The sequence below is a fragment of the Heterocephalus glaber genome, unplaced genomic scaffold (genome assembly GCF_053883595.1).
Source record: "Heterocephalus glaber isolate CG9 unplaced genomic scaffold, H.glaber_assembly_v1.0 deba00000594, whole genome shotgun sequence".
Classification (NCBI taxonomy): Eukaryota; Metazoa; Chordata; class Mammalia; order Rodentia; family Bathyergidae; genus Heterocephalus; species Heterocephalus glaber.
Window position 1 is genome coordinate 16,633,889 of NW_028258151.1, and position 25,486 is coordinate 16,659,374.

At 45.8% G+C, this 25,486-nt stretch overlaps 2 long non-coding RNA genes across 3 annotated transcripts in view; one reads left to right on the forward strand and one right to left on the reverse strand.

Moving 5' to 3' along the window:
- The window catches only part of LOC106009974 (uncharacterized), a 31,607-nt gene that overhangs the window by 4,853 nt on the left and 1,268 nt on the right, over positions 1–25,486 (reverse strand). The window lies entirely within an intron of this gene.
- Positions 2,151–16,107, forward strand: LOC147829519 (uncharacterized). Its single transcript, XR_015448855.1, has 4 exons — positions 2,151–2,427; positions 2,529–2,725; positions 6,437–6,530; positions 6,886–16,107. It is a non-coding gene; the product is annotated as an uncharacterized LOC147829519 (long non-coding RNA).

Sequence of the window (25,486 nt, forward strand, 5' to 3'; positions counted from 1 at the left end):
TGAACGAGTTGTCCAGTGACTACGAACATGCAGGCTCAGTGCCTCTCCCCATCCCTGTAAGACTGGGGCTCTCCTAGCTCTAGCAGACCACAGTCAAGAGGAAGGGAGCTGTGAGGCCTGGCTGTCCTGGTACAGGGTCTGTTTGGGGGTTGAGGAAGTACAACAGATAGAGAAGTGGTCTCCTTATTCCCCCAGAGCCCAGAACCATGGAAAGGCACTCGGGAACAAGAGAGGTCCTGGGAAAATGCTGTCACAGACAGCCACCAACACCCCAGCTTGGAAGCTGGACGGAGCTGAGCAGAAGTCCCCAGCCCAAATGGCCGCTAACTTCAGGTGCTCCCAGCTCAGTCCTTTTTGTAGCAATACCGGGGCTGCCTTGGGGAACCCCAGGGCTCCAGGAAGCAGTTTGTACCCACAGCCCTGCCCAGCCATCTCAGGGTCTGCAGGAGGAAGCTGGGCCAGGCAGCAGGAGGGACTTTACATTCTTTAGGCCTTTGCCCTCAGGGCCCATTCTGGCCTCTTTGTTCCCAGAGATAAGGCCTGTGATGTGTTTGTCTACTTCCATGCCTGTCTTCCACCGGGCCAAAAGTTCCAAGGAACCTGGCCTGTACCCTGGGAGGCCAGTGGGCCTGGCACTCAGTAGATGCTCTGTAGTGAATGAGTGACTCTCAAGGGACAGGCTCAAGATCACACAGGGAATTGATGGCTGAGCCAGCCTGCAGCTCATGACCTGGGTGACCTCTCACTTGAGCAGAGCAATTCCTACAGTCCCACCAGCAACCCTGTGGGCAGGCAGGTAATCTTTCCAACAGGGTCCAGGCCTGTTAGAAAACTGGTCCCCAGGGCCAGAAGGCTGGCTCAGGGGTTCCTCAATTGGGCTACCACACTTTGCTCAGTAATTATTCCTGGGAAACCTTAATACTTAAATAGTGAAAGAGAGGAGAAAGGAAAATTGTTTCTGGAGGAGTCACCATGGTCACTGCTGGGCCCTGTGCCAGGTCCTCAAGGAAACAGTATGGCTCAGTAGTTAACTGCACCAGCAAAAGAGCTGGACTACCTGGGTTTGAATCTGGACTGTGCCTTTTGGTGACCTGGGAAAGTCACTTACCTTCTCTGCCTCAGTTTCCTCATTTGTAAAATGTAGCTAATAACAGCACTCAACTCCCAGGGTCCTGGTGAGGATCCCATGAATTCGGGTACTTAGAACTACACAAAATAGAAAAACTGTCCTCCAATCTAATATAATCCCCATGACAGCCACCTAGGGTGGGCATGATCATCTTTGTTCTGCAAGTGAAGGAATAAAGGCTCAAAAAGTGAAGTGACCACTCAGAAGCACACAGCAAAGACAAGGTGACATCTGGACCCAGGCTCATGCCAAACCCTAAGCTCTCTAAGGTTTCATGCAGGAACATCAGGCCCAGAGTGTGGACCCCCAGGGAGCCCTAAGGCCCCCAACCCAGAATTGGGAATCAGGGGTAGCTGGCGGGGGGCGTATAACACCTTCTTAACATTCCAAACTTCTGCAGGCACTTGTGCCTGCTGTCACCTCCTGCCCCATTCCAGCCGTTCTCCCACTCTGTTCCCACACTGTGGCCACACTGACCTTTCTGATCATGGAAAGACTGGCCCCTTATCACTTTAGAGCCTTTGTACATACACTTCTCTCTGCCTAAAATATTATTTACTCCTCCTTTTTCTTTTCTTTTTCTTTTTTTTTTTTTATTGTTGTTTTTTATACCAGGGATCGAACTCGGGACCTTCTACTTGTGAGGCAGGTGGTAGAACCACTGGGCTAAATCCCTGGCCTACCCCTCCTTTTCCTACTTTATTCTCTCTTTATCCTTGGTTCAAATGTCACCCCTGTGTCCCCCAGGCTGGGCCGGTGTCCCTTATGTACCCTCCCAGAATCCTGGGCTCATCCTCAGAGCAGTTAGAGATCAGGTATAAAGTGGGTTGATGGTGACTCCCTCCAATAAAAAGTCTTCGCAGACAAAATTAAGGGTGATAAGGGCCGGGGATTTAGCTCAGTGGTTCCACCGCCAGCCTCGCAAGCACAAAGACCTGCTCGATCCAGGTACAAAAAAAAAAAATCAAGGGTGATAAAGAGATTGGTTTTATCTTAATCCAGTGATAAGTGTCCTCATTAGGGGAACATGCAAAGGAAAGAATACAGAGGCACTTTGAAGCTGGAGACAAAGGTTGCAGTGATGTGGCCACAAACCAAGAAGCCAAGGATTCCCAGCAGCCACCACAAACTAGAGGAGGTGAGAGAAGATTGTCTCCTGGAGCCTGGAGAGGAAGTTTGGCCTTGATCTTGAACCTCTGAGTTTGGGGTAACATTACAGCAGCTGCAAGAAACTCATAGTGTGTTTGGGGAATTAGGTCTGGAGCAGAGTCCCTGCCATTGATTGCACTGGAACATAGGTACAAAGACAGACCTCCATTGAGCTAAGCCATTGGCTTAGGGGTATTTGGGGGGGGGGGGGTTGTACCGGGAGTCAAACTCAGGGACTTGTGCTTTCCAGGCAGATGCTGCTCCACTGAGCTACATTCCGAGACCTTAGGGGGTGCTCTTTATAGCCACAGCCTCCACAGATTCATCCCATGCCAGAGGACTCACACCTCTTGAAGAAGGAACCCAAGTGAGGTAGCTTCCTGGTGGGTCAGCTTCCAACCAGCCAGCGAACCAGCCTCTCCAAGGACATTCTGTACCTCACATCAGGTAAGGTGACAATGTAGCACCCTCAGAGACATCCCTAGTGGAGGTGGTCACCACAGCCCATGCAGAGGCACAAGGCAGAGGTCTGGGCTTCTCCCTCCTCACCTGGGCCAGTGCCAGCTTAATAGCTGAGTCTGTCTCACACTTCTTTGTTCTAATTCAGCCGACCTGGCCAAGGGGTCTCTGCTAGTCTTCTTGGGGGATCTTATAGCTAGGAGCTAAAGGGATCTGAGGCCCCCTGGCTTACTCCACTGAGCTCCAGTCTTTCCCAATCACTATCCCTGCCTCATACAGCTGTCTTACCATGTTTCCAGGAGTGGGGAGCTCACTACTTATCAAGAGTTGATCTGGGCCGGGGATTTAACTCAGTGGTGCTGCCACCTCACTGGCAAGCACAAGGTCCTGAGTTCAATCCCCAGTACCAAAAAAAAAGAAAAGAAAAATTTGGGAAGAGTTGATCTTTACATGTGACCTGTGCCTTAGATAAGTTCACAGTCTGTCTAGGGAGCAGACAGACAGACAGACAGCCACTGCTCTGCTATGAAGCAGAATGGAATAAATGCTCACTGAGGCAGCATGTGAGGGAGGTTCAATGGAGGCCCCTGATTCCTGAACCAGTGTGACACTCTGGGCTTGGCTGAACCCCCTCCCCCAGCCTCCTGCAAGCTTCCTGCCAGGGAGAAGGCTGTGAGCAGGTAGAAAAAACACCTTGCAGGAGAAATAGGGCCGCTCAGCTGCACTAATGGGGAATGCAGCGAGGCGAGCAGATAACACTGTCCCCAGCCTGTGTCAGAGCCAGGCTACAGATGTAGGCTGGGAGGGCCCTCAACTCCAACAGACCCAACATTCCTTCCTGGGGAGGCATGGGGCTCAGTGTGCACAGCCCAGCAGGGAACCAGAGGAGGGCCAGGCCTGAGTGTCAAGCCTGTGGCCCAAGCCCCTTCCCTGGAACTAACTTGCTGGGTGACCATGGGTAAATCATTCTGCTCCTCTGGCCTTAATTTCTCCTCTGTAAGATAGGGATGGTTATCTCTGTCTCCTTTGGGCAGAAGGGCACATGAGATGCCAAGTGTACAAAAGTTTTGCAAGCTTCAAGAGCACTGTGTCCTGAGAGACACTTTTCTCCTCTCTTCTCATCACCCTCATCATCAAGCTGGAGAGCAATTTGTAAAAGATCTGAGGCCAAACTGCCTGAGTTTCAATCCTGGCTCCACTACTTACAAGCTGGGTAACGTCAGGCAAATCCTTGACCTCTCTGTGCCTTGATTTCCTTGTTTGTTAAAAAAAAATAGCAGTCCCTCTTCACATGGTTGTTTTGTTGAGTTAATGCATGCAAAACATTATAGGGCAGTTCATCAATTCCTGGTTCTTAGTAGCCAGTTCCAGGGAATTCTCCCCATGTGACCTTGGGGAGGTCCCTGCCTGAACCTCAGAGTCCTCCTCTGGGAAATGGGGCTGTTAATAATAGCTCCTGGCTCAAGACCACCAGGGGATGAGACGGGCCAAGGCACACACTGTGCTGAGCCCAAGGCCAGCCCACAGAAGTGCCTGCTCACAGAGGACAGCCCGGGAACCCTGGCTCCTGAGCCCGAGCCCGGCATGTCCCCAGCTCACCTCAGCTGCTCTTGGCCTCAGCAGGGCTGTGGGTGGCAGAGAGGAGGAGCCCTCAGGAACTGGGAAAGTGGGCCAGCCACAGACTAGATGGCCACCCTGGGGGCTCCCAAGAAGGGCCTCCACTTAGAGCCTGCCAGGGAGGGAAGGGGACAGGACAGGGTGTGGGAGGAAAGTGTTCGGACCTCACTACACACACCCTCACCATGGCTGCAGCTGCTCCTCCCCACCCCAACCCAGCCAGGCCCCAACTCCCTTCATTGAGTCCCGGACATAAGCAGTCAACCTGACCATTTTTTGGCCAGGCTCCCTCAGAGGACTTCAGAGAGGGCAAGAGAACACATCCCTCTCCACAAGGCCACCAGGGGTCAACCCCGAGGATGACCCACACTCTCCCAGCCATTTGGGGTACAAAGGTGCAAGAAAAAGGCAGAGTTAGCACTAGGAGTGTAGGCATCCAGAAAGGTCGCCTGGGGAGAGGGTGACCCTAACCGCAGTGGAAGAATCAGGAGGGTGTACCCAGCAGGAGAAAGAACACAGGCAAAGGCATGGTGACTCAGGATAGCTGGAATGTTGGGGACTGTGTGTAACTCATAACTTTTATTAGGGAAAAAGTGAAAGTGGGAAAGACAGGAAGATGAAGAAGGATCAGTTTAAAATTAAAGCAATACAGGGCCAGGGATTTAGCTCAGTGGTTCTGGTTCCTGCCTCACAAGCACAAGGTGCCAAGTTCGATCCCTGGTACCAAAAAAAAAAAATTAAATTAAATTAAATTAAAGCAATACATAACACCACCAAGCAAGAAGCAACCAGGCAGTATGCGCCTCCTGATGGGAGAAACTCATGAGAGTCTTGCCCCAAAAGTCACAGCTGAATTTTATCAAGCTTTCATATCCAAGTCCCAATTTCCAAGAACCCCTGGGACAGAAAAACATGTTAAACTACACCATGAGGCTATGACCAGCAAAGTGCAGATTGTAGGGACCCCTACAGGACAAACAGCCCAGCTTATTTTTTTTTTCAGCAAATAAATTGCAAAGGAAAAAAAGCGAGAGTGGGAAACTCTAGATTAAAGGAAAACTGAAAAATTAACCGATTATAATGTATTAACTTTATTTGGAGCAAACAAACTTTTTAAAAAAGGAAAGAAGGAAAGAAGGGAGAGAAGAAAAGAAGCAAAAAAAAAAAAGAGAGAAACATTTAAAACTTTAACAATGACCAGATATTTAATAATATGATCTGACTATTCCTTTTTAGAAGGGAAAATTTTATAGTCAGCCTTCTGTATCTATGCATTCTGTATCTGTGGATTCAACTGCAGATCAAAAATACTGGGGGAGGCCAGGGATTTAGCTCAGGGGTTCCACCGCCTGCCTTGAAAGCGCAAGGACCCGGATTTGATCCCCGGTACCACACACACACAAAAAAATACTGGGGGAAAATTACAGCTGTACTGAATACATACAGACTTTTCTTTCTTGTCATTATTCCCTAAAGAATATAGTGTAACAACTATTTACATGGCATTTACATTGTTTTAGGTATTATGCATAATCTGGAGATGATTTAAAGTATACAAGAGGAGGCTGGGCATGGTGGCGTAAGCCTGTAATCCTAGCACTCACAAGGCTGAGGCAGGAGGACTTCATGAGTTCGAGGACAGCTTGGGCTACATAGTGAGTTCAGGAACAGCCTGTGCTCCATAGTAAGACCCTGTCTCAAAAAACAAAACCACATACAGGAGAGTGTGCATAGGCTATATGAAAATATTGTACCATTTTATACAAGGAACTTAAGCTTCCTCAGATTTAGGTATCCTGGGTGTCCTGGAACCAACTTCCCAAGGATATCAAGTGACAACTGTAATATTCATATTAACAACAGACTCTTCATTTTTTGGATTTTTAAAAACTTCTATGGATGGCACAATACAATGTCTGGGATTTTCTTAGAAGGTGAAGGAAATGGACAAGAATGTAGATGAACAAGATCAGCCCTGAGTTATCACTGCTAAAGCTATCTGATGGATACTGGATGGGTTGGGGGTGCCTATATTCTGTCCTTGCTGTTGTTGCCACCGTCATCATTGATCACATCACACAGTGCTGTTTTCCTTCCCACCGTGCTGGAGAGGCCACATGCTGTCCCAAAGAGGATTTAGGACCCAGAACTTGTCACTCAGAGGGTCAGAAGGCAGGTAAGATACTTGGAGTTAATTGGGATGTGGCAGAAGGAAGTTATTTCCGTATATTTGGGAATCTGTGGGTAGTGTTTATTTGCTAGGAAGTCTGGGTCCCTTCCTGTCAGTGCTAGAAGCCATGGTGGCCAAAGCACATAAACTGGAGGAGAGTCAGGAGTGGGCAGTTTGAGGTGAAGGCCAAGGCCAGGGCTTGGCATGGTGGGCGAGAAACAGACTCAGTAATGTCAGAGGGGGCCTGGTCCGAGGGAGGGGTCTGGGCAGAGCCACCAATTTGCTAAGTGGACTTTGACAGGCATCTGTGGACTTTGCTTCTGCACCTAAATGTACAAACCCTGATTTTGTCTCTTGCTAGCTCTGGTGTGGCTAATTGCTGAGAGAGTCCACTTTCTCATCGACAGAAAACACCTGTAATCCCAGCACTCAGGAGACTGAGGCAGGAGGATTGCTGCAAGTTCAAGGTCAGACTGATCTACATAATGAGTTCAGGGCCAGCCTGAACTACAAAGGAGACTTTGCCTCAAAAAACAACAACAAAAGTTCAAACCCAGACCGATCAATCAATCATCAATCATTTTAGTGAGTTAGTGAAATCTTGTCTCAAAAAAAAATTTTTTTTGATCCTCTGTACCAAAAAAAACAACAACATGCATATATGAATATATATGGGGGGGGATATAGCTCAGGGCAAAGCCCCTGAGTGTATGGCCAGGTGTGGTGGTGCATGCCTGTAATCCCAGCACTCAGGAGGCTGAGGCAGGAGGATCACCACGAGTTACCCTGTCTCAAAAAAAAAAAAAAACAAGATGAGATGAGAGAGGGATTAAGGAGTAGCTTCACAATGGAGAACCCTGACAGATGCTATCTCAGCCAGGTGATAAAGGTCAATGTCAACAGTGACAAAAATGGCACTTTCTTTCTGTGATTTTTCTCCCAAAACCCATACCCTCAGTTATGAGTTATTAGTTCATTAATTGTGGCAAATATACCACACCAATGTAAAATGATAAAAGGAAGCCAGGCACAGTAGCACACGTCTGTAATCCCAGCTATTGGGAGGCTGAGGCAGGAAGATTGCCATGAGTTCAAAACCAATCTGAACTATAGAATGAGATCCTATTTCAAAAAAAAGTTAAAAGGAAAACTTAATGTGAAGTATATGTCTCCATAATTTTTCTGTAAACCTAAAACTATTCTAAATCAGTGTATTTAAAAAGAAAAAGCCAGGCATCATGGCACATGTCTGTAATTCCAAAACTTGGGAGGCTGAGGCAGGAGGATAACTGTGAGTTCAAGGCTAGCCTAGAATACATAGTGAGTTCAAGGCCAGCCTGAACTATATAGAGAGACCCTATCTCAAATAAACAAGCAAAGACAGTCTGGGAGAAAATATTTGCAACACATGAAACAAGGACAAGATTTGTAGTAATAAGTTACATAACATCCAAGAACAAAAATAATAATAATAATGATGTATCAATTAAAAAATAAATTAATTTTTTAAAAAGACCAACAACCCATGAGAAAAATGAGCAAAGGAAGAAAATGAGCAAATGCACAGAGAGATCAAGAAGAGATGCCCAGCCACCCTGCAACAAGGAAATGCAGAGCTCCCCCACTGCCATCCCAGGCTCCTAGGGCAGAGAAGCTCAGCTGGCCCCAGCACCCAGAAGGAAGCTCCCCTCCTCCATCCCAAGCTCCTAGGGCAGAGAAGCTGAGCCAGTCCCAGAACCCAGAAGGAAGCTCCCCCACTGCCATCCCAAGCTCCTAGGGCAGAGAAGGTGAGCCATGTGGGCTCCAGAAGCACCCCCTCCCATGGAAATGAGAAGACACGTAAACAAGTCTCAAAAACAGACTTCTGGATCACCTACAGCAACCCCAAAGGGAAATGAGATGGAACAATCTGATACTCAACCACCTGGACTCTCTGAACTGGCAACAAAAGAGGATCTGGGAAAAATGAAATCAGAAATAATTACTCAGATAACAGCAAAGATTTTGCTCATGGTGCAAGACATGATTAATAAATCTAGAGAGGACACAGATAAAAAAATAGAGGATCTGAGGAACATGATGGAATCCCAACATAGGAAACAAATGGAATCCATAAAATAGATACAAACAGATTTCCAAGAGATTAAAAACTCCATCGAAAGTCTGCGCAGCAGAATGAACCAATGTGAGGATAGAATTTCACATATAGAAGATAAGATTGCAATTACTGAGGAGGAAAAGAAAAATTGCTTTAAAATTGTAAGGGAACACGAGAAATCAATCCAGCAGCTGCTAGACGATGCAAAGAAGAATAACATAAGACTGATTGGAGTCAATGAAGAAAGAGGAGAGAGTGCAGATGACACAAAAAAACTGTTCACAGAAGTGATGGCAGAAAACTTCCCAAGGAGGGGGAAAGAACTTGACATACAGATAAGTGAGGCATATAGGACTCCAGCTAGCCTTAATCAAAAAAAATCTACACATAGGCATATAATAGTTAGGATTCCAGAAATCCAACAGAAGATCAAAATTCTACAAGCAGTGAGAGAAAAGAAACAAATCACATGCAAAGGAAAGCCCATCAGAATCACAGCAGACTTCTCAGTGCAAACCCTCAAGGCAAGAAGAGCTTGGAGTGATGTATTTCAAGCCCTAAAGGAAAACAGCCTCCAACCCAGACTGATGTACCCTGCAAAACTATCTTTCAAAATTGATGGAGAAATAAGATACTTTCATGACAAAGAGCACCTCAGGAACTTCATGAATACCAAACCAGCACTCCAAAAAATTTTAGACAATACCCTAGGAAAAGACAATGAGGAACACAACCCCAGGAAACCCAGCAGAATGAATCCACTGGGCGTGACAAATTAAATTCAAAGGGGGAGAATCCAACAAAAAGAAAAAGTCATGACAAGGCTTTTAAAACTTGTAACTTCATCTCCCTAATGAGTGTATAATTCAATCTTATTATTGTACTGATTAGTATTTTTCTGATTCTAGAGTTGCACACCATTCCTTGTGCTATACTGGCTATTTATCATCTTCTTATGTCTACATTTTAATTGAGTTGTCTATTTTTGGGGGGGTTGTCTATTAATGAGCTGTAAGAATTCTTTATATATTCTGGTCATAGGTTATATGTATTGTAAATATGGTCTGTTTAAGGACTACTTTTCATTTTAATGATGTCATTTAAAGTTCTAAATTTTGATGGAATCTCATTTATCAATTTTTTTCTTTTATACATCATGGTTTTTGTATCCTAGGTAGTTCTTGCCTACCCTGAATTCATAAATATTTTCCCTTATAATTTCTTCTTCAGGTTTTATACTTTTAGGCTTTCTTATTTAGGTTCATAGATCCCTTCAAGTTATTTTCATGTATGGAAAAAAAGGGTTGAGGTTAATTTTTTATATACAGATACCAGGTGTTCTAGTGCCATTTGCTGAAAACACTATCTCTTCCTTGGCTCTTGAATTGAGTTTATATTCTATAAAATGCTAACGTTAAATAATCTTTCAAAACTCAGTGGACCATATATGTGTGGTTCTATTTCTAGATTCTCTGTTTTATTCCAACAATCTATATGTCTTTCCTTACACCAACCCTGCCTTGATTACTGTAGCTTTAGAAGAAGTCTTAAAATTAGGTACTTAAATGTCTTATAACACTGTTTTTGTTTTTAACTTTCCTAGGTCCTTTGTACTCCTACATAACTTTTAAATTTCAATATCCAATTCTTCATTTATAGCAAGTATACACAGACCTGAATTTTTATATATACCTTGTGTTTTCTGATCCTGCTAAATTCAAATACAAATTCTAGGGGCTCCTAGAGATTTCTTAGTATTTTCTCTGTAGATGATCATTCATCTACATATAAAGGTTTTGCTTGTGCCGTGCCAATCCTATCCTAGTTGTGTCATTTTATTGCCAGACTAGTTTGGTGGGGACCAGGTTTCAAAGTTTAATGGACAGATAAAGAGTAACCATATCTGCCCTTTTTCCCCACCTTAAGGAGAAAGCATTGTATCTTCTCCATTTATATAAGGCATTCTCGCTGGAAGCATGGAGTACATGTCTTTAATCTGTTGAGAAGTTTCTGTTCTACTTCTAGGCTCCTGATAGCTTTTACCATGAGCAGCTGTAGAATTTAGTCCAATACTTTTTCTCCAACTAGTGACAGGATCATATGGCTTTCTCCTTTCCTCTGTTTAAATGATGATTTTGGGGGGTGGATCTTCCAATGCTGAACCAACACTGCCATCCCTATAACAAAACCACTTTCTACATACTGCCAGATCTGACTTCCAATAGTTTGTTTTGTTAAACAAATTTCTATCTATCTATGTTCATACTTTTTTCTTCTATTATCTTTATCCAGTTTTAGGATTAGCACAATGTTGAGTTCCTTAAATGAGGGGAGAAGTGTTCCTTCTTTTTTCTGCTTTAAATGTTTGATATAATTTATCAGTTAAAATGTTTATGAGCCTGCTGTTGTCATATAGGTAGGTTTTCAAGCTAGGAATATACTTTCTTTAACAGGTCCTATTCAAATTTTATATTTCCTCCAGAGTTAGTTTCATTAATTTGTCTTCCAAGGTACTTCTTAGAAGTTGTCAAATTTATTTCAAAAATGATTTTTGTAATATGCTTTCTATATCCTTTTAAATTCTGTAAAATCTGTGGTAATGTCTCCTAGATCTTAATATTGTAATTTTAAAAATGTATAACTGATATTGTGTAACAGGAAGAAAAGGTCTAAAAGACCAGGGGTATAAAAAGGGAAAGGAAAAAATATGAAAAGAGGAAAAAAAATGGAAACAAGGTCTTTGCAAATAGGGAAGGGTGGAGGGGGTGAAGGGAAGGCAAGGGAAGGGGAAAAAAATAAGAACCAAGATACTCATGTAAAGGTACAATATCCCAATGATGAATGTAACTGTATTTTATACCGAAAATGTACCAATAAACTTAATGGGAAAAAAGAAAAAGAAAAAAAACAAAAACAAAAAAACCAAGGAAATGCAATCAATACAGCAAAGTGGGGTGTGGTGGTGCATGCCTATAATCCCAGCACTCAGGAGGCTGAGACAGGAGGATCGCAGTGAGTTCGAGGCCAGCCTAACCTACATAACAAGACTATCTCAAAAAACAAAAACAAAAAAAACAGCAAAGGGCTGTCATTCTCTTCCTATCAGATTGGCAAAATTCAAGCTGACCACTGCTGCCTGGTGTCACTGGGGTTTAGGAACACGTAGGCAGGAGTAGCAACTGCTACAGCTTTGGCGGAGGCAAATTGGCTGTAACTTCTATAACAGTGCACCTGCCCAGTGTTCACCACTGCACTATTTGTAGTAAGAGAAATCAGAAGCAACCTTGGCCCATCCATAGGAGAGAGTGATGTGCCTGCCCACACATCGGACCGGTCTGCAGTGGCCAAGATGCCTGTGGAGGGCTTGCAGGGCCAAGGACGGTCATCATGGCAACACTGCAGAACACTCAGCAGGGGCTGCCTCACCGGAAATGTCCTTTGCACATCCTCCAAGTTCATTACTCTTATTATCCCTATTTTACAGATGAAAAAGCTGAGGATAAGAACTTTCCCAAGGTTGCATACTTAGTAAATAGCAGAGTGTGGATTTGAACCCAGACAAGGTGGCTCTAAACAGCATAATACAGTCTCTCTTTCTCTCTCGACAGAGAGATATATCTATGTATATAATAAGTGATTATATATAAATATCTAATATATAAAAATAGATATATCTATACATACAGATATATTTTACACACAATTGTCCCTCAGTATCCAAGGGTAATTGGTTTCAGGAACCCACAGAAACCAAAATCTATTAGAACTAGTACACCAATTCAGCAGGACACAAGATCAATATAAAAAAAAATCAATTGAACAGCCATCCCTTGTACAGTGAAGCTGTCACCAGCTAGTGTGAGTCTTTGTATTCGTGATAATGGAAGTCAAAACAAATGCAACAGGATGAATTTACAAGCAAAAGCTTTAATTGGAAAGTAAGAGAAAATGACCTTTAGCTTGAAAAGCTGACAAAGATCATGCTGGCCCCTTAACAAAGGAAAGCAAGAGAAAGTAGGGAAGGACTCTAGCTTGAGGGTCTGGAGGAAGTACACTCATGAGGGTTGGACAGGCTGGTTCCTGAAAGAATGGAGACCAGTTTTACAGGGCGCTGTGGTGGGCTGGGGTCCAGTAGACCATTGTCTCAGTCCTGGTGTTGTAGCTCAGAAGGAACCCTCATGACTTCAGGGGCAATTCAGTTTCTCTGAGATGATTTCTCTATTTTTAGGGTCATCTCAGCTATGTGGGGCTCTGCTGGAAGCCAAGGTGACCATAGCTTTGGAGTTTTGAGGGTCATGGTGGGGTGCAGGGCACAGGAGGGCACAGGAAGTGAGTGGGGCTCTGGAACTGGAAGTTTCAAAAGCTGGTAACTAGATGACCCTGTATTCTGAGCCTTAAAGGGAAATGAGATGGGCTAAGTAAATAGGGCTAATAAACTTTGTCTTGCCAACTTTTTTTTTTTTTCAGTACTGGAAATTGAATTCAGGACCTTTTCACTCACCGAGCTACATTCCCAGCCACTACCCTTCGCCCTTAAATTCTTTTTCTTTTCTTTTTTTTTTTTTTTGTTGGTACCAGGGATCAAACTTGGGTCCTTGCACTTCCAAGCCAGGCAGTGGAACCAGTGAGCTAAATCCCCGGTCCCTGCCCTTAAATTCTGACACAATCTCTCTAAGTCACTAAGTTGCTCAGGCTGGGCTCAAACTTTCAATCTGCCTCAGCCTCCCAGAATGCTCAGATTACAAGTGTATGCTACCACATCTGGCCACTTTGCCAACTTTTCCTAAATGGCTAACATACTTAGATCCAAAGTTTTAAGGTAATAAAGGAAATAAAATGAAAGTCAAGCTTTGTTGTGCTTTACTTATCTATTGGGCATCTGTAGGCCCAGGTGAAGAGTCGTGGGTTTTAGCAAAAACCACTTTTTTTTTTTTGGTACCAGAGATGAAATTCGAGTCCTTGCGCTTGCGCAGCAGGCAGCAAAACCACTGAGCTAGATCCCCGGCCCAGCAAAAACCACTTTTAAGCTCCTGGCTGCTTTAGAAGAAAACTCAAATCATGTTTTTAATCAGTAACACTTTAAGGAGTTTGTCATTTGCCCTGGTGGTCTGTGTTTCAGTTCCATGACCCCAGGGATACCAAAAACCCACAGATAGATGCTCAAGTTCCTTATAGAAAAATGACATAGTATTTGCATGTTAATTTATACAATCCTCCCATATACTCCAAATTGTTAGATTACTTATAATACTTAATACAATGTAAATAGTTATTCTGTGTTCCTTAGGGATTAACAGCAGGAAAATAATTATCTATACATGTTCAGTACAGACACAGGCCTGACTGCATAGCACACAGCAACAGCAAGGTAACATTGGCTGGCGGAGACAACGGATGCAGAAGCTGCAGATGCAGAACATCCATGCGAATCCACGTGCATCTATATATTTGCAAATACATAAGTGAATGTCTGAAAGAACTCCACAGCCCACCAACCTGGTAAGCATCTTACCTTCCCAGGGCAAAAGGAGGAGGGCTTCCACCTGAGCTGTGTAGGAGAAAATTCTTTTGATCTGTTTAAGAGGGAATTACTTTGATTCTGTGGTTATTTTTAGTTTTTCCTTTCCTTTCACCCTTCCCTGAAGCTAGCTGCCCCCAACCCATAACACAGGGACCCTCCCCATGACTTGTCCCTGCCAAGGGAAGGATGGATACAGAGAAGAAAGAAATCATTGCTCAGTTTGGGGTTTCAAATTAGACTTTTCTAAAGCCCCAGAAGGAACAGATAGCCTTGAGAATGATCTTTGCCCGGCAGGAGCTTCCAATCAATTGCAGCCTTCTTGGGGAAAGGAAGGCCACAGGTATAGAGGGTCCCCAGAGTCCTAAGAGTGGAAGGAGGTGTTGAAAGAGGTAGGCATCCAGCCGCCAGTTGGCCTGAGATGCACTCACAGGGCTCCCTGGAATACTGGGTGCCTACAAACCTCCAGGAGAGACATTTAGCCAGGCCTGAGGCAAAACCAGACTAATTGGAAGGCTGGGAAAAGACTTCAGACCTTAGGAAGCTGAGGTCCTGTCACCATCTTTGCACCCCCAGGGAAATGGAAGAGGCTCAGATGTTTCCTGAGCTCCCTCAAGGACAGGTACTCAGGCTGAGAGAAGGTCTGGCAAAAGGAAAGGAGGATGTTGCCACCTTCGTGTGGCCTGGTCAGCAACAGCGGATAAAGCAAGGACTGTCACCAACATCCCAGAGTCATGGGGCAAGATCACCTCAAGAGCAGGAGAGAGAAGGGTGTGGAAATGAGGCACCCCTTCCTAATGCCAGAGCCACACTTAACCTTTGATCTGTCCTGGGAAGAGGAAAGGGGCAGCAAGAGAAGCTGGCTTCATGATCCTCTGTGGTTCCTGAAATTCAGTGCATGAACAGAACAGAGCAGAATCAAATAAAACAGTACAGAAAAGAGCAGAAAATGGGGTCAGGTATGGTTGTCCCTGGCTCTAATCCCAGCCCTCTGGAAGACTGAAACAGGAGGATCACAAGTTCCTCAGCCTAGGTGACCCTGTCTCCAAAAAAAAAAATGCTGGTGATAAAGCTCAGTGAGAAGGCCCTGGGTTCAATCTCCAGAACCCAAAAACTAAAGTATCAGAGTGCATCTTATTAAATATTATATTTTAAAGCTTTTGCTACATGTTTTTTTTGGGGGGGGGTACCGGGAATCAAACTCGGGTCCTTGTGCTTGCGCAGCAGGCAGCGAAACCACTGAGCTAAATCCCCAGCCCTGCTACATGATTATTGATTAAATATTGCACCGGTTTTCAAAGTGCAGTGTATTTTCTACTGTTGGTCAAAGGAAAAAATATGAGGAAGGTTTTCTTAAACATTAAAGTCTTAAGTATAAAAAGAAAATGGCCAATATTAAAGGGGTAATATTAGAGATTTTTCTGTCACTGAGCAGAATTGCAGGCTGGTGAGCTGAGTTCAGTTATTAGAGACTTAGACAGAGTTACATTTTCCACACCAATATTTAAAATGTTAAACTCTTGGGGCCGGGAATTTAGCTCATTGGTGCCACCACCTGGCTTGCAAGTGCAAGGTCCCGAGTTCGATCCCCAGTACCAAAAAAACCACCTCATTTATTCATACTTAGAACGCTACTCTATAGCTTACTACATTTTAGAACTGGGAGTATAGCTCAGTGAGAGTCCTCAAAGTATGCTCAAAGCCCTGGGCTCAATTCCTAGTACTCAAGAAACATTTTTTTAGATGGGAGTAGTGGTGTATGCCTGTAATTCCAGAACTTGGGAGACTGAGCCAGGAGGATCACCAGGACCTTAGGCCACCCTGGGCTATATAATGAGTTCAAGGCCAAACTGAGCTATAACAAGACCACCTCAAAAAAAAAAAAGCTAATAACAACAATAATAAATTTTTTTAAATACCAAAATAAAAGCCAGGCATGCTGGTGCATACCTAGAATCCCAGCACTTGGGAGGCTGAGGCAGGAGGATCGCCATGAGTTTGAGGCCAGTTTGGGCTACATAATGAGTTCAAGGCCAGCCTGAACTACATAGTAAGACCCTGTCTCAAAAAAAAAAAAAATCAAAAAGACCTGGGGATGTAGCTCAATAGTAGAGCCCCTTTGGGTTCCATCCCCATTATCACCACCAAAAAAAAAGCATTTTTTTAAAAGCTGGATGTGGTGCCATACACCTCTAATCACAGTAGTCACAAGTTCAAACCCAGTCTGGGCAATTTAGTGACTGAGGATGTAGGTCAGTGCAAAAGTCCTGGATTTAACCCTCAGTATAAATACATACATACATACATACATAAATATCTCTATCATAAAAGGGACCAGTGGGCCCAATGGGCACAAAATTGGCCATTGTGAAAGGGAGGGCAGAAGCACCAATGGAGTAAGACACAGAGGAGGGAAATCTGAACCCAGTCCTTTATATTGTATTCAGTGATATAATCTAAAAATTATTTAAAGTCCATTGGAGGATGTATGTAGGTTATAGCAAATATTAAGCTATTTTATGTAAGAGACATGAACATCTATAGGTTTTGGTAGCCAAGATGTTGAGGGGGGAGTGTTGTCCTGGAACCAATCCCTTGTATTTAGGGAGATAATTAAGGTCAAATAAGGTCATAAGGATGGGACCCTAATCAAATAAAACTGTTAGTCTTAGAAGAGGAAGGGATACAAGAGATCCAGAAAGGGCATCTTGAGATAGAAAATGTGGCCTGACCCTTTCCTTTTCCCTCTGAAGGGGGTGTGATCTGACTGGCAGCTGTCGTGCTCCTCCCTCCAGCCTCCCTACGGTTGGTTTGAGGCGACTAGGACCAAGGTCTTCTCTTCATCTCCGCAGAGGCCACTCTCTAGGCCTTGGTGACAGGAGCCAGTCTTGACTGACAGCTGTGACCCCCTTCTTCCCCACTCCAGGAGCTGCTTCAATCTCTCTGAGGAGCTGCCAGAAAACTATGTACCTCAGGGCAAAGATCAGGAAGAGACGGGCCCATCACTGATATCCCCTAAGTCCTCAAACCTGAAAGGACCAAGATCAGCATGGGTGGCCCTCCTGGAGATTTCTAGAAAGCAGTAACTATCATGATTTCAGACCTGCCATCTTTGTGGAGATGTAGCAGCTGCCAATTAAGCAGTTGTTACTCCTGAAGTTTATAGGAACTGTCACATACAACTGCAGTTGCACCACTCTAGGAGATATCAGCCTTGGCCACATAAAATTTGAAACGTGAACCTATCTCAGATGACTGCTCCCAGACAGTCCTGATGACTGCCATGTCTGTCCTGTCACCTCCAGATGATCCTACCCCCTTGTCATTATTGTGAAAGTCCTCAAATACATCCACAAAAAGTACAAAACTGTGCATGCACAACCTACTCCTGTATTTAATTTAAAAAAAAAAAAAAAAAAAAAGAAGGCAATGATTTTTCTCACTCCTCCAGTCAGTCCAGAAGGGCTCCTTCTTGTGTACTGCCCCCCCATACTGTGGCAGAGGTCCCAGTAACACCTCCCTAAGGTGGTCCCAGAAACCTACTCTTGAGTCTTATCTCATATAGTATGGGCAAAGCAGGATGCACTAAAAAGAGTTGATAACACTAGGAGCTACCAACCCTAAACAGTTCTAGAAACTGGCAGCATAAACCAGTGGCAAGTGAGAGATAGGCAGTGACTGGTGACAGAGACCAAGGAAGATTGGTGGTGATGATCAGCAGTGACTTGCACAGAGCCCCAGAGAAGCAGCAGAAACTGCTAGAAGAGCTCCAGATAGCCTCCTCAAATGGGGTGACAAGCCAATAGGAGTGCTGCTGAGAAGCCAAAATGGGTGGCTAGAAGCTGCCAAGAGCTGTAACACCAAGAGCCAAAACACCAAGGGATGAGACACTAGTACTCAAACCTGGACCTGCTAACATCAAGGAAGCTGCACTTTGGCAGTTCATAATTTCTATCCAAATTGAGCAAAAGAACCCTCAGCTGATTGGTGACAATGTGAATACACAGCAAGGAGGTTGTCTGCAAGCCAGGAAGACAGGCCTCACCAGAAACCAACCCTAATGGCATCTTGATTTTAGACTTCAAACCTCCAGAACTATGAGAAAATCTATTTCTGTTGTTTTACATGCCCCCTACCCCACCGCTGTGTGGAGTATTTTGTTACAGTAATCTGAGCAGACTAACATAGGTTGGGAAGAGGAGCTCAAGGTGGGAGAGGTAGGACAAGCTACAGAATTTGCTGGGGCTGGTGCAAAAGGAAAACGTTGGATGCGTTGTTCCAAAATTGTTGAGAATTTTGAGATAGCAACAGCCAAACATTAAACCATGTGTGCACACAGATTGTATGCCCACAAAGTTGGCCCTGAAGAGAGATTCAGGATGGAGGCCTTGAACTAGATCAGGGATCATATTTATGTGCATTACACACTGGGGTCCTGATGTGTACTATGCATAGAGCTGGGCCCACACTCAACCAGCTCATACAGCAAGCAGAATTAGGATACAAACAGGATTGCAAACCACATGTAATAAGCACTAGTGGAGAGAGATTAGCTTCACAGAAAAGCGAGAGTGAAGCATGAGCCAGTGTTAGAGGAACCTTTTGGGAAATATTTTCACCTGGCAACATCTCTTACTCCTCCCTTCATTCTTAAGGACAGCCATGGGCAGCCATGTTTATACCATGTGACTTACTCTCCTGGATTAGATCGAGGCCATCACCTGACTCAAAGCAGCCAATCTGAGTGCTCTCTTGAGACCAGCACAGGTTGAAGTTCTAAACTAGAATGTTAACTGGGAGAGCTGTGGCTGTGCATCCTTCCCAAGAAGAAGCTGCAGAGAAGGAAAAGAGGAAGCTAAACAGCATTTGTGGGGCCGGGGATTTAGCTCAGTGGTTTTGCCGCCTGCTGCACAAGTGCAAGGACCCGAGTTCAATCCCAGGTACCAAAAAAATAAAAAGAAATCTAAACAGCATTTGTGCTTATGACAGCCTCTCGGTCCTTGATCCTGTCATTTATGGACATCTAGTTAGTTGCACTGCTGCCTTGAAGTGCTGAATCTTTTTGATAAATCCCCTTCTGTGGCTACATCTAGCTTAAGTGAGTTTCAGGGACTTGTTACGAGTTGGGGAAGCTTCACAGAAGGAAAAATGAGCTGGGTCCTGAAAGAGGAGCAAGAAATAGGTGCACACCACATGGTGGGAGAGAGGAATTCCTGGTGGGATAGAGGAAGGCAGGCTGGGCCCAGGCCCAAAGTGGTGGAGGAGGCCTGGTGGGCAGGAAACAGATGGAACCCAGCACGATTTTAGAGCTTCTGTCCCAGAGGGACTGGGACAGGGGGCTGGGAGACACAGCACCTCATCTCCAAGGGAGACAGGAAATCTCAACCCCTGGGTTAGACCCCTGGGCAAAGGGCCTTGCTAGGGACAGCTCCATAGCCTGTCTTCAGCCTTGCCAGGCCCCTCCTTCTCAGGTTCTCAGGACAACAGGGCCACCACACTCTGGGTCACAGCTGTCTGAGGGTGCTTTGCCGAACACTTCTTTCAAACTCCTTCAGCTTTTCTATTTTTACCTAAGAGTTCTCAGTTCTTGAGTGGGAGGCAGTAATGAGAGAGAGTGGGAAGGAGTGAGGGAAAAATGTATTTCTTTATTCAAAGACTGGATTCAGTTTGAGGGTTTTTCCTCATCATTTCAGAGGGGGGAGCGCTTCCTCCCCAATCCTAGGGAAGTCCCTCTTCATCTGATTTTTCCCCTCTTTTCAGCCCTCTTACTGATCTATTTATCCATCAGCTCATTGCTTATTGTCACTATTGGTTTGAACTCCACCTCTGCCACCTGCTAGCATTTGTTCTTGGCCACATGATGTAACCTCCCTATGCCTCAGATTCTGAATGTGTAAATTGGGGGCTGACAAAGGAAATCTCACTAAAGGGGTGTTGGGAAAATTAAATGAGTCAATACAAGTCAATGCACTGAAAACCATAACTGCATGTAAGGACTTTATACATGTGGGTTCTTGATTTTTAAATATTGACAAAGCACCTGCTACATGCTGAACCTGAAACATCAAGAGATGAATAAGACATGAAATGTGTTCTTCAAGTATTCAGCATCCAGTAGGGGCAGGCACAGAAATGAATACATCCAGGACAGTCACTATATATGAACATGCTAGAGGGCAGGTCCAGGTACTGTGGGAGAGGGAAGTGACTGGCTTCCTGGATCATTTGTGGAAGGTTTTGAGAGGGTTCTGAAGGATGAAGAGGAGTTTACATCCTCTGGAAAGAAAAAGATAGGGTATTCCAAGCAAAAGGAACTACATTAAGCAAAAGCACAGAGACAAGAAAGAGTTTCATGTGTCCAGGGAATAGTGAGTGGGGCACTGTGACTGAAGCTTAAGGCATATAGCCTGAGGGATGGTGACAGCTGGATGACAGGCTGGAATGTCCCACATGGAGAAAAGCAATGGAACTATTTGAACAGTGGTCTCTGGCTGACTGAATCTAGGAAAAATCTTTTGCTGATTCCCAGGTTAGAAAAAGATAGAACACAGTCCAAGGTGTCACCCTGAGGTGGACTCTTCTCTCCTTCTTTCTTCCACTGTGGAAATTTTGTGCCCACTCTATCCCAAACTCCTCATAGAAAGGGGATGATACGGTGACCTCTAAAACTAATGACCTTGCCCAACCCAGGCTTCAGTTCTGATGTGCTGAACCCTGAGGGTACAGTGTCCAAATAGTGGGCATCCTTCTGCAGCTGGATGTGGGCATGCCAAGCCCCATTGACCCTCAAGTCCTCTGACCTCTTCCTGGGCTCCATGCCCAAACTTGAGCTCATGCCCCTGTCTTGCCAGGCATGTTGGAGCCTGTGCTAACTGGCTGCCTAGCCACCCACTGGTGACAACTGCCACCACCTCCAGTGCTTTCTGTAACTGCCCTATAAGCTAAAGAACATCTTGAGAAAAAAAGAGGCTAGGGATCTAGAGCTAGGTCTTGTGGGCTCCATGTGGCCAGGCCCAGTGATTCATGCTCTTCTAGACTTGGACTCCTCATCAGAGCCCAAGAGTTAGGAACTGCATCCACCTCCCAGACCTAAGGGTTATAACAAGAATAAAGTTCTGGAGTTCTGCCAGATCTCAGATGCAGTGGTTTTCCCCACCAGCATGCCCTCATATGTCTGGCATTTTTTGTTTGTTTTTGTAGTACCAGGAATCAAATCCAGAAGCACTCTACCACTGAGCTACACCCCAGCTCTTTATTATTTTTATTTTGCACCAAGGTCTCACTAAGTTGTCCAGGAAGGATTTGAATTTGTGATCCTCCTGCCTCAGCCCTCCAAGTAGCCAGGATTACAGGCATTCAGCACCATGCTCAGCCTGTACCTGGCATTTTGAGCTTTATAAAGCTCCTCCAGGAATGTAAGCAGAGCGAATGTGAATGCAGGAAGGTCCACAGCCTCTTTCTTCCTCACTGGCCTGGAGAGCTCTGGCCCTCAGGAAGCTGAAGAACAGGCCAAAGAGGGGAAGCCAGAAGCCAGAGAAGTCATAGCTAGGGAAAAATACCATAAACAAAAAAGCAATGGGGAGCCAGGCATGGTAGTACATTCCTATAACCCCAGCACTCTGAGAGGCTGAGGCAGTAGGATTACAAATTTGAGCACAGCCTGAGCAACTTAGTGACTTAGAAAGACCCTGTTTCAAAGTAAACAATAAAAATGGCTGGGGATGTGGCTCTGTGTGAATACCCTAGGTTCAATCCCCAGTACTGCAGGAAAAAAAAGTGAGAGTTGATCCTGTATGGAGTGCAGGGCAGACAAGTGGCTGATAGCCTACAAGCTGAGCCAGGGCCTGGAAAATGGCCAACTGCTTGCTGAAACACTGGCTTTGCAGCCCACATTCCATCACCCCTGTGCCCAGAACTCGGCAGCCTATGGTTTGGCTGGCCCTTCCTTTCTTGAGGTCTTTTTCATCGGTAATGAGGGCTGACTCCACACAGCATCCCTGCAGGGGCTGAGACAGAGCCCAGAGCGGCACCTCACCTGAGTGCCCTTGCTCCTCAGGATCCGGTCCTGATTGTCCCAGGAGCCAGAGAAGAACAGAAGGAGGCCCTTCGGGACCGTGTGCATGGACCACTTCAAGTTGGTGGACAGACACAGACATCCCCACCAGGACAGCTGGTGGTAAAGATGCCCAGGAAGCTGTGCTGCAGCTGGCCCTCACTCCAGAAGCTCAGGGGCTGGCAGGCAGGCTCAAGCGGGATAGAGACACCAGAGCTGTGGCCTTCTCCAACTGGCCCTGCAGCAACAACCTGGACTCTAAGCTGCTTGCGACTTGCTCTCCAAGGGTAAGGGTTCAATGCCTTAACATGGTGTTAAAGAGCACTTGGCCCTGACCTAATAGTAAATATATCATATGGTAGCAATTATTTGTCTACTGGAAGACACATAAGGTGAACTGTAAACAAAGACAAAATAACTGCAGATTATAGCTAGTGCTTTGAGGAAATAGGCAGCATGCCATGGGAGGCATTAGTGAGGGTGGAGGGGCTTCTTTAGGTAGGGGAATTGGAAGGGTCTCTGAAGAAGTGACCTCTTTAGGGCAATGCTTAGAAGACAGAAGACACAGTCTTGGTGACAGCAGAGGAAACACTTTCCAAGTAGAGGGAGCAGCGAGCATGAGTCTCAGAGGTTGAAAAAGGCTTGGCAGCTGTCAGGAACACCAGAAGGCACAGGAGCTGGGAGCTAGGTGGATGAGGGGGATGATGACATGACAGCTCAGAGAGGCCGGCCGGGCCAGAGCACAGATCACGCAGGGCTTGTGGGCATAGAAGGAGCTTGGCTTCTATTTCCAGTGTAGCCCACAGCCACAGTGTTTGTGTAAGTTGTATTGAAGTATATCACACATTCAGGAAAGCACACAAATCCTAAGTGTGCCACACCACAAATTTTCACAATGTGGACATACCTAGGAGACCAAGCCAGGGTAGGAGCAGTGCCTCAGAACCCCCATCTTAGTCCACTTTTTGTTGGAGGCTAAGTATCATAAAGAACAGACACTACCAGGCATGGTGGGACATACCTATAGTCTCAGCTACTTGTGAGACAGTTGCAGAAGGATTGCAAATTCAAGACCAGCCTGGGCAATTTAGCGTGACCCTAGATCAAAATGAACTTTTTAAGAAAAGGTCTGGGACTGTAGCTCAGTGGTAGAGCTTGCCTAGTATGTCTGAGGCCCTGGGTTTAATTTCCAGTACCTTATAAAAAAATTTTTAGCTCACTGTTTTAGAGGCTGAAAGATTAAGATGGGGTGGCCTCATTGATTCAGCCTCTGCTGAGGGTATCCTTAACTCTGTCACATGGCAGATGGCGTCATAGTGGGAGACAGGGAGATCACATGCCAAGGGAGGAAGCCAAAGAGATCGAGGAGGGAGTCAGTCTTCCTCCTTTATGAGCTCTGAGCTTTTTTTTGGTACCAGAGATTGAACCTAGGGACTTTGCACTGAGCTACATCCCCAGCACTTTTTGGGGGTGGAGGGTAAGGGGTGGGCTTGAGACAGGGTCTCACTATGGAGTTCAGGATGGCCTTGAACTCACTAGGTAGCCCAGGCTGACCTCATGCTGGTGGCAATCATCCTGTCCCCACCTCCCAAGTGCTGAGAATACAAGCATGTGCCACCATGCCTGGCTCCCAGCCCTTTTTTATTTTTATTTTTTTGAAACAGGGTCAGAAAGAAAAGAAAAGAAAAGAAAAGAGAGAAAGAAAGAAGGCCTTGCTAAATTGCCCACTCTGGGCTTGAACTTGAAATCTTCCTGCCTCAGCTCCCAGCTCACTGAAGGATCTTAAACATGAAACTGACAAGATTTCATTTCAAACTCACTCCAGTTCCTGCACTACTGGCCTCCCAAAGCTTACACCAGAACTGGACTGGCCTCAACTCTGCCTTGTGCTGCTCCAAGAGAAGTAAGTCCTTATCATAGTCTGCCCTTTCATAGAAATAGTCTGTCCAGCTCCTCACTCCCTCCCAAAGAGGGAACATAGCCCCTCTGCAGGCTCGGTGTCATCCTTGTAGAATGGTCTCAGTCAGTCATACCAAAGCTGCTGTGAAGGTTAACTTAAATGGTAAATGGCAGTGAAAGCCCATGACCCAGTACCCAGCCCTTCTCCCAGACACACCCCACCATCACCACCACCTTTTTGGAGCTGGAAGGGAAAAGAAAATGTGGGCGCCCCCTATGGATAAGGGTGAAGCTGCAGCCCTCTCTCTGGCAGGGCTCCCAAGTGGAGTGTCCTGCTTTGGGGATCAAGGATTCCCTCTCCATAAGCCAGCATAGGCCCAGCCTCCAATGGGAGGGTAGTGCCCATGAGCTGCTCTCAGCTCCAAAGGCCTAGAGTGTAGACAATCCAGAAAGCGCTGCTGCCTTTGAACACTGGCTCTGTTTCTGGGTTTCTCACCTCCTTCCCCACCAGATCCCAGATTCTCCTGAAGGCCTTGCCAGGTGCCCATCTGCTGCTCTCCTAGTCACTGTCCCTACGACACGTGGCACCTACACACACACACACACACACACACACACACACTCAGTTCCTCCTAATGCGTGCTGGGCCTCCTCGCCAGACTGCGCGGGCAGGGAGGGACCTGTCCCCTGTTCCCGGAAGATGGAAGATCGCCCACACCTGGCCCTGTGCCAAGCGCCCGGCGGGGGCGTCATAAATATCTCCTGAATGATTCATTCATTCCTTTGGGAGAGAAAGCTCGACCCTTAAGAGGTTAAGAGGAAGAGCTTTTAAATTACACAGCCCAGCACTCATATTCTGACTCTGACCTTTGGCACTGTGACCTTGGTCGCCTCTTGGCTTGTTTCCTTATATAAAAACTAGAACGGCCACGACCTGATTAGGACAATTTGAGATACTCGGGACCTTGCGCTTTTGAGGCAGGCGGTGGAACCACTGAGCTAAATCCCCGGCCCACAACTCAATTGGGAGGAAGGGTTATTCATTTAGAGAAGGGGATGCCGCCGCCCCCCTCCCCCAGCCGCCTGCAGATCTGAGTCCTTGGAAATGGACAGTATCATATTGGGCCCATTTTACAGATAAAGAAACTTGAGACCTAGAAAAGGAACAGGATAACCTGAGGCGCAGCATGCTGGGGCTAAAAACCAGGCCGGAGGACTCCTGTTCAGAGCCCAGCAGGCCTCTAGGAGCCCCTGAGCTCATTCTCACTCCACCCCATCTCGTCCTAGGGCCTAGAAATGAGGGGCTGGGCTTGGTCTCCGGCGCTCTCACCCTCCCGCCCAGCCCGTCCGCCCGCGAACGTTTGCTCAGACCCGGGCTCAGACCCCAGCAGCGC